Below are 7,506 nucleotides of genomic sequence, written 5' to 3'. Positions count from 1 at the left end.
GGGCCCGGGTAAGCTGAGGTGGAACCAAAATAGCTGAGGTGGAACCAAAATCGGTTCCGCGCTGCGCGCTGAGAGCACGTGTTGAAATATCTCATCGACCAGGTTGTGTCCAGGGTGTACCTGAATATGATCACCAAATTTGAAACAGATCCATCGAGAACCTTGGCCGCGCATCGCGCACAGACAGACAGACACACAGACAGACACTAGTCGTATATATATATAGATGCTTACTTTTTGTATATTCAATAAGGTAGGTCTTTTCCGTTGGGATAATTTTGATTGGAAGCAAATACATCTACAAAGAAAGTCTTATTTGTTATTATTGACCACGTTGATCCAGATTTTGTTTCCAATTGACCCTGACCTTGGGCAGACAAACTAGAAATCGTGAAAACTGCTGGCACAGTTGTGATAATGCGAGATATAGTTAAAAAATGGTTTTCATACTTCGGTTTTAAGAGTAATGTCTCATAATGTGCGAAGAACGTACAGACGGACGGACGGAGAACGGACATACCAAAAATCAATAAGCTCCTCGTAATTAACTCATTGTCTCCCAGGTACGGATATATCCGTACCCACTCATACGGCTCTATCTGACCAGGTTCTGGATATATTCGCTCAGACTGTTAGCTTCAGTCGCTTCCTGTAACGTCCATCTAACGCCTGCATTCCAGCGTGTTGATATACAGTTACTACACAGTTACTACAATTCTGACCGCAACACAGTGGCCTAGTGGTAATTAGGCGTCCGCCCAGTGGGCGGGAGGTCGTGGGTTCGAACCCCGGCCGGGTCATACTTAAGACTTTAAAATTGGCAATCTAGTGGCTGCTCCGCCTGGCGTCTGGCATTATGGGGTTAGTGCTAGGACTGGTTGGTCCGGTGTCAGAATAATGTGACTGGGTGAGACATGAAGCCTGTGCTGCGACTTCTGTCTTGTGTGTGGCGCACGTTAAATGTCAAAGCAGCACCGCCCTGATAGGGCCCTTCGTGGTGGACTGGGCGTTAAGCAAACAAACGAACAAACTACAATTCTGAGTGACCTGCTGCAGCACGGCTGGTCTCGGTGTGACGTTTTCATCTTTCGCCGTGTTGATATTTCGCTTCTCGGCCTCGTTGATCTAGTATAAACTCTACATTGAACAAAAAAACACCCTTCGATAGTACTGATGAGCGACCTTGTGTACCTTACATTCATGGGGTCAAATTTGTCCAACCAATTTGTTTTATTTAACTTAGAAATTTGATTAATCCTAAAATGTTTTCCTTCTTACTCAAGGGACGTAACCACTCAGTACACGTTTTCGAAGAATTCGATTTTGGGGGGTGAAATCTATTAAATTTTACCACCAATTTCTTCACATGCAAGAAACTGACATGTTTTTCGTCCATAAATAATTTCACTTCTTAATTTTACCAGGAAACAACATTTCAGTCTTGAGTATATGTCGAGGGGGAAATATGTACACAGGCGAACGATAAAATCGTGACATCGGCTAAAAAACCCAACTTGGGTCAACATAGGTGGGGTAGAAAGTGTTAACTCGGAAACTAGGAACAAACAAAATATGGATCAACATGGTAATTTTACTTTGGTATTTAAATGTGTTACATTCACTGATTTCCATGTTTCTTGAGTGATAATTGTATGTTGAAATGCTTGTGATGTACTGAACGCAGACATTCAATCTCTATAAGTATTCCTATTGTTTGTATCCATGCCAAAACGTTTGGAAAGTCATTTATGATTATGAAATCAACTTCCGTGGTTAAAAGCTAAAAACAGAGATAGTAATCGTGTCACATGGTTTACACTGGTAAATTACTTTGTACTCTTTGATTCCATGCTCCTTTTATACACGTGTATGTTTATGCGTGCTTGTATTTGGTGGATTGTACTACGTTGCAAGCCCCTGGAGCAAATTTTTGATTAGTGCTTTTGTGAACAAGAAACAATTGACAAGTGGCTCTATCCCATCTTCCCCCTTCCCCCGTCGCGATATAACCTTCGTGGTTGAAAACGACGTTAAACACCAAATAAAGAAAGAAAGTATTTGGTGGATGCCTTTTTAACCGCAACATCGGGCTGAATTCCAAACTTTGGGTAATAACATGTTTTGTATTTTGTAGAACATATTTATATCTTCCCTTAAAAACGTTCACTGCTGGCCTGCACTCTAGCTGTCACTGTCATTATGGGGGCGAGGACGCCCCCATTCTATACGGATAGTTTCGAGGTTGACCATGGGCAGCGCCATTTTGTTGTGAAATACGTCATCAGTTTGTGTACACAGGAAGTTGTGACATCCGTCACCCTATGGGAGGGGTGACGTCAAAATTGTTCATCTGTAGAAAGTTGTGAAATCCGTCACCCTATGGGAGGGGTGACGTCAAAATTGGTCATCACAGAGTTTGTGTAACACAGGAAGTTGTGAAATACGTCACCCTATGGGAGGGGTGACGTCAAAATTGTTCAACAAAAACATGATATGTCGCATTGTGCAGGGTCAACTGCAACAAACTCAAACCGAGCCATTCATACCTAGCTGTATTTGAGTGACTTATATACCCGACATTTTTATTTCTTATTTTTAGCACAGGTGTAGGAAAAATCATGAACCAAAATGTTATTTATTTTCTAATTTAACATTTTTTTTACAAATATGACCATGGTCTTTTAAACATACAGTGACATTAAACATTGTTATGTTAAAAAAAAGAAAAAAGAAAAAAAGCTTTTGTGCACAAATCAGAAAATACATTGTACATTTTACCTACAGGCCAAACCGTGAGTGTCTGTGGCAAAGCCCGACCCAGGAAATTGCACTGATTTTATATTTAGATCAGAGAGAAATTGTCAAGAACAGGCGCTTGCATTTGGATGTGTCCAATGATAGTAGGTTTGGTTGTGATCAATCAGAATAATGTAGGAATAAAAATGTATGACAGTTTAGTATGATGACATGTAATTCACATATGCTGAAATATGATATTATACATCATGTAATATTATTATGGCTGTTGCCATGACCATGAAACCCAACAAAGGTTTAATGTAATGTAATTCAAAATACCAAAACCGAGCACCTATTAATCTCGTCTTTGCGCGTGAAGATTGAGGCCGTCTGCCAGTAGCGGTTAGGTCATACAGTGGAACCCCTCTCTAGCGACCTTTAAAATGTTGACAAAAATCGGTCCTTGTGGAGGGGGGTCCTTACAGAGGGAGGGGGGCGGAGTCAGGGGGCCACAAAGAAAGTCAGATTTAAAAAAAAAAAGAAAACAGAGAAGTTTGAGTTGCTGACGACCGTTCTCTCTGAAAGCAAACTGCTTCGATTTCATGTTTGTCCTTGGTGTCCACCAGTTCTGGTGCATGTACTACCCTGGCCAAGTTTCCTCTCAAGACATCAAAGAGACCGCCCCAGTATACTCTACAGCCTCTGGGCGAACCACCTCTCATAGCTAAAACTGGGTCAATGACCCCTGGGAAGAAGGTCAGTGTCTATAAAAATTTTACTCCTAGGCCTGCGGCCAGAGGGGGGGGGGGAGTATACCGGTACCATTTGAGAATCAGACCAAATGAGAATTGAACCATTTGAGAACATCCTTTTTTTTCAATCACTACATCGAAGGCCTGCGGCCCGGGGTTCACATGGGTTGGTTTGTTTGTTTGTTTCAAACCCACACCCATATACACACATTTCCCATTTAAACCATTTGTCGGCCCCCTGTCGATATTTATCGACTAAGTTCCTTGTTGGTACTGCTACCAGGCCCGCAGGCACCCATTGCACTACACGGACCGGACATTTGCAATCGCACGTAGAGGGGGCAAGGCCAGATCGAAGTGCAAATTGATTCAGACCCTGCCATCTCCGCTAGTTCAGTCACTCCCCGATTTTCTTGCTCCGTCACTTCTCCCTACTCCTCCCTTTTCGTTAACACTTTTTCCTACCTTGCCGAAACTTGCTATTTTTTTTCCTTCGCTATTTTTCCCCTTCGTGGTTCCAGTGGCATTACCCCTCCCCCCCCCCCCCCTTCCGTTATTCCCTATCCTTACCACCAGTCTATAATTTGTGATCCATTGACTAGTTCTGTCTGTCTGTCTGTCTGTTTGTCTGTTTGTGTGTGTGTGTCTCTCTCTCTCTCTCTCTCTCTCTCTCTCTCTCTCTCTCTCTGTCTCGGTCTCTCTCTCTCTCTGTCTCCCTGTCTCTGTCTCACTCTCTCCCACTCTCTTTTTTTCCCTCTCACTTTTTGTTCATATTTTTGGAGCCCCCAATTCGTTTTGTGCAGTGTTAGTAACACCCCCTCTCTGGGGAGGATGCTTGGGGAGGATGAACACAATGTATACGAAACCCAAGTTCCATTATTTTGCAATATAGACCTTTGTTTCCATTCTAGCACACGTCACCCCCCCCCCCCCCCCACCAACACCACACACGCGTACACACCTCTCCTCCTCACGCCCCTCTCGTAATTTTGTCTGTCACCCTTCCTCTAGTCCTCCTCCGCATCCTTCTCCTCCTCCTCCTCGTCCTCCTCCTCCCAAAAGATACGTTACTAATATAAGTATAGGGAACATTAATTTCATTTCGTGCACTGTGGCCCTTTGTTTCCGCCCCATGCCGCTGTTGACCAAAATGTCCGTACGTCTTTGGCAGGTCCTGACGTGTGTCTGTGGGAGGTCCTTTTTCTCTTGTCATTTCTCGCCCTCTTTCTTCCAGACTTGTGCCTCGATCCTTCCACTCGATGCCACTGTCTTTCAGACTTACCATTTCTCGCGGACTGGAGAGGAAGCGCGGTAAAATGTAGCAGACACTTTCATGTGCACTGGTGATAGATTGGCCTGCCTCTTCATCACCTTTCCAAACGAATTTCTTGCACTCTGAATAGAAACCAATGAAGTATTTACCATATTATGATGATGTACACTGATGACTGGATAGCTTGTCTATATTTTGCTTTGCCTTTTAATATAAACTTGCCGTTTTTTGTGTACTCAAAAGGACCGTCAATAATAGTCATTAGATTCTGAAGATTTTCACGAAGGACAGTGAACATTCTTTCTGCATCTTGATTTGCATTTCCAAATTTCAACGTTTTTGGTGTGTGTACCGGAAATAAAACATTGTATCATTAACTGTGTTGTGCTCCGATGACTCCATATTTAATTTTTTTTATTGTATTGTATTTTGTTTACTTCTTGTTCTGCCTTTGAAACATGACCATTTATTGTGTGTTACTATTTTCAAGATAATACTGAGTTGTTTGCCAATGATTCAGCAGATTGTTTAACTTTCGCCTCTCCGCTCAAACTTATTATTTTCTCGTATGATGTAAAAAAAGAAACACAAGTGCTTTACCAAATAATGAATTGTGTGATACTGTGTACATTTCTTGTTCTCTCATCTCCTCTTCTCTCCTTTTTCTCTCCCTCCACCACCCACGTGCTCTACCCCATTTCCTCCGGCATGGTGACCCAATACTGTGTCCATCTCTTGTTCTCTCCTCCTCCTCTCTGCTCCTCCCTGAGTCCCCCCCCCCCCCCCCCCGTAAACCACCCGCCCCACCCCACCTCCTCCCTACGCCCATCACTCCTCGGTACCAGCGCAGGATGCACTTCTGTGAGTGTCCTTGCCTGTAGGCCACGACTGCGAGTGTCCAAGTCAGCATGTTGACCAATTCCCATCCCATCAATTTCACTGTCTGCGTCCGTCCTCGTCTCCATTGCCCGCTGTCTGCTGGACTGATAGCCCTAATGATCGGCGCGGTTTAGATCGGTACAGGATGGCCCTTTCTGCTTGGTACCTCTTAGCCTGAAGAGGAAGAAGAACTTGTGTAGGTCCTGTGCGCGGGCGTGTTATCTTGTTTCGATCACTGCTGGTTTTGATGATTCTGATGGGCTGTGTCGCTCAGTGGTTCTGGTTCTGTAATGGACTGTTCCTGCGTGGTCTGTTTTTCTGTTTGTTTTTGTTTGATGTGTGCACGTGTGTGTGTGTGTGTGTGTGTGTGTGTGTGTGTGTGTGTGTGTGTGTGTGTGTGTGTGTGTGTGTGTGTGTGTGTGTGTGTGTGTGTGTTGACCAATTCTCATCCCATCAATTTTGTCTCCATTGCCCGCTGTCTGCTGGACTGATAGCCCAAATGATCGGAACGGTTTAGATCGGCACAGGATGGCACTTTCTGCTTGGTACCTCTTAGCCTGAAGAGGAAGAAGAACGTCTGTTTTGGTCGATTGGTGTGTGTGTGTGTGTGTGTGTGTGTGTGTGTGTGTGTGTGTGTGTGTGTGTGTGTGCGTGTGCGAGTGTGAGTGTGAGTGTTTGTGTGTGTGTGCCCCCAAGCTCGCATGTTGACCAATTCCTATCCCATCAATGTCACTGTCTGCGTCCGTCCTCGTCTCCGTTGCCCGCTGTCTGCCGGACCGATAGCCCTAATGATCTGAACGGTTTAAATCGGCACATGATGACACTTTCTGCTTGGTACCTCCCACAGGCGCTTGACATGGGATGAGTGGGAGTGGGGTGAAAGTATTTTTAGGCAGAAGAGCTCACACCCCCCCCCCCCCCCAGTGCCTGTCACGGTGTGGTACTTTCTCGTTCAAAGGTCAATTGCGTTATCTTGTTTCGCTCATTTGTGGTTCTCCTGATTCTATTGTTCTGTGTTACTTTGCTAGTATTTCTGCATCTGTCCAAGGCCGTTCTAATAGGTTTAGTCTTGTGGTTTCGTATGTATTTAGGTTTTTAGTGCGATAAAACATTTTCCCCCGATCATTCGGGTATATCCTCAAAAAAAGTATGTTCAGTACGAGATCATAATTTATCAATCGTAATGGATGATAAATACCGTATCAGGACAATTCCCCCCCGGACATACCCCCCATGGACTTTTCCCCCCAGACAATCCCCCACTGGACAACTCCCCCCTAGGACAACCCCCCCTCCCTAGGATAACTCCCCCCGGGTCAATTTCCCCCCTAGACAATACCCCCCACAGGACACCCCCCAAAAACCAATACCCCCCCCCCGTCTCCCCTTCCCACCCCCCAACAAAAATTCAATTTCACAAGTGATTATTATTGTTAACTTTCTTCCCTTTCTGCGGATCATAGAAATCATCAGTGAGCATTCATCAGTATTTTATAACTCAGATTGCTGCCCTGGGTTTTGTTCATCAGTGAGTATAAATCAGCATTTTAAAGCTCAGAGGTGTTATATAAAAGGGATTATTTTACTTTGACATTGCTTCAGGATAGTACACAATGGAGTTTAGTTTGACAATAATGCAAGAGGTGCTCGCTGCATTTTGTTTGAAATCATGTCTACGTAAAACAAAAAGATTTAACCAAAGGTGTAGAATGTTGGGAGTGTGAAAAGAGGCGAGATCATGGATGTAAGGCGAAGATTCACGTAAAAGAAACACAGCTGAAGAAGAAAATCAATGACCACAACCATTCTGAAAACCGAGGAAGAGGTGATATTGTAAAGTTGAGGGAATCACCAAAGAGAAAA

The sequence above is a fragment of the Littorina saxatilis genome, linkage group LG11 (genome assembly GCF_037325665.1).
Source record: "Littorina saxatilis isolate snail1 linkage group LG11, US_GU_Lsax_2.0, whole genome shotgun sequence".
Lineage (NCBI taxonomy): Eukaryota > Metazoa > Mollusca > Gastropoda > Littorinimorpha > Littorinidae > Littorina > Littorina saxatilis.
Note: the sequence above shows the minus strand (reverse complement) of the source record.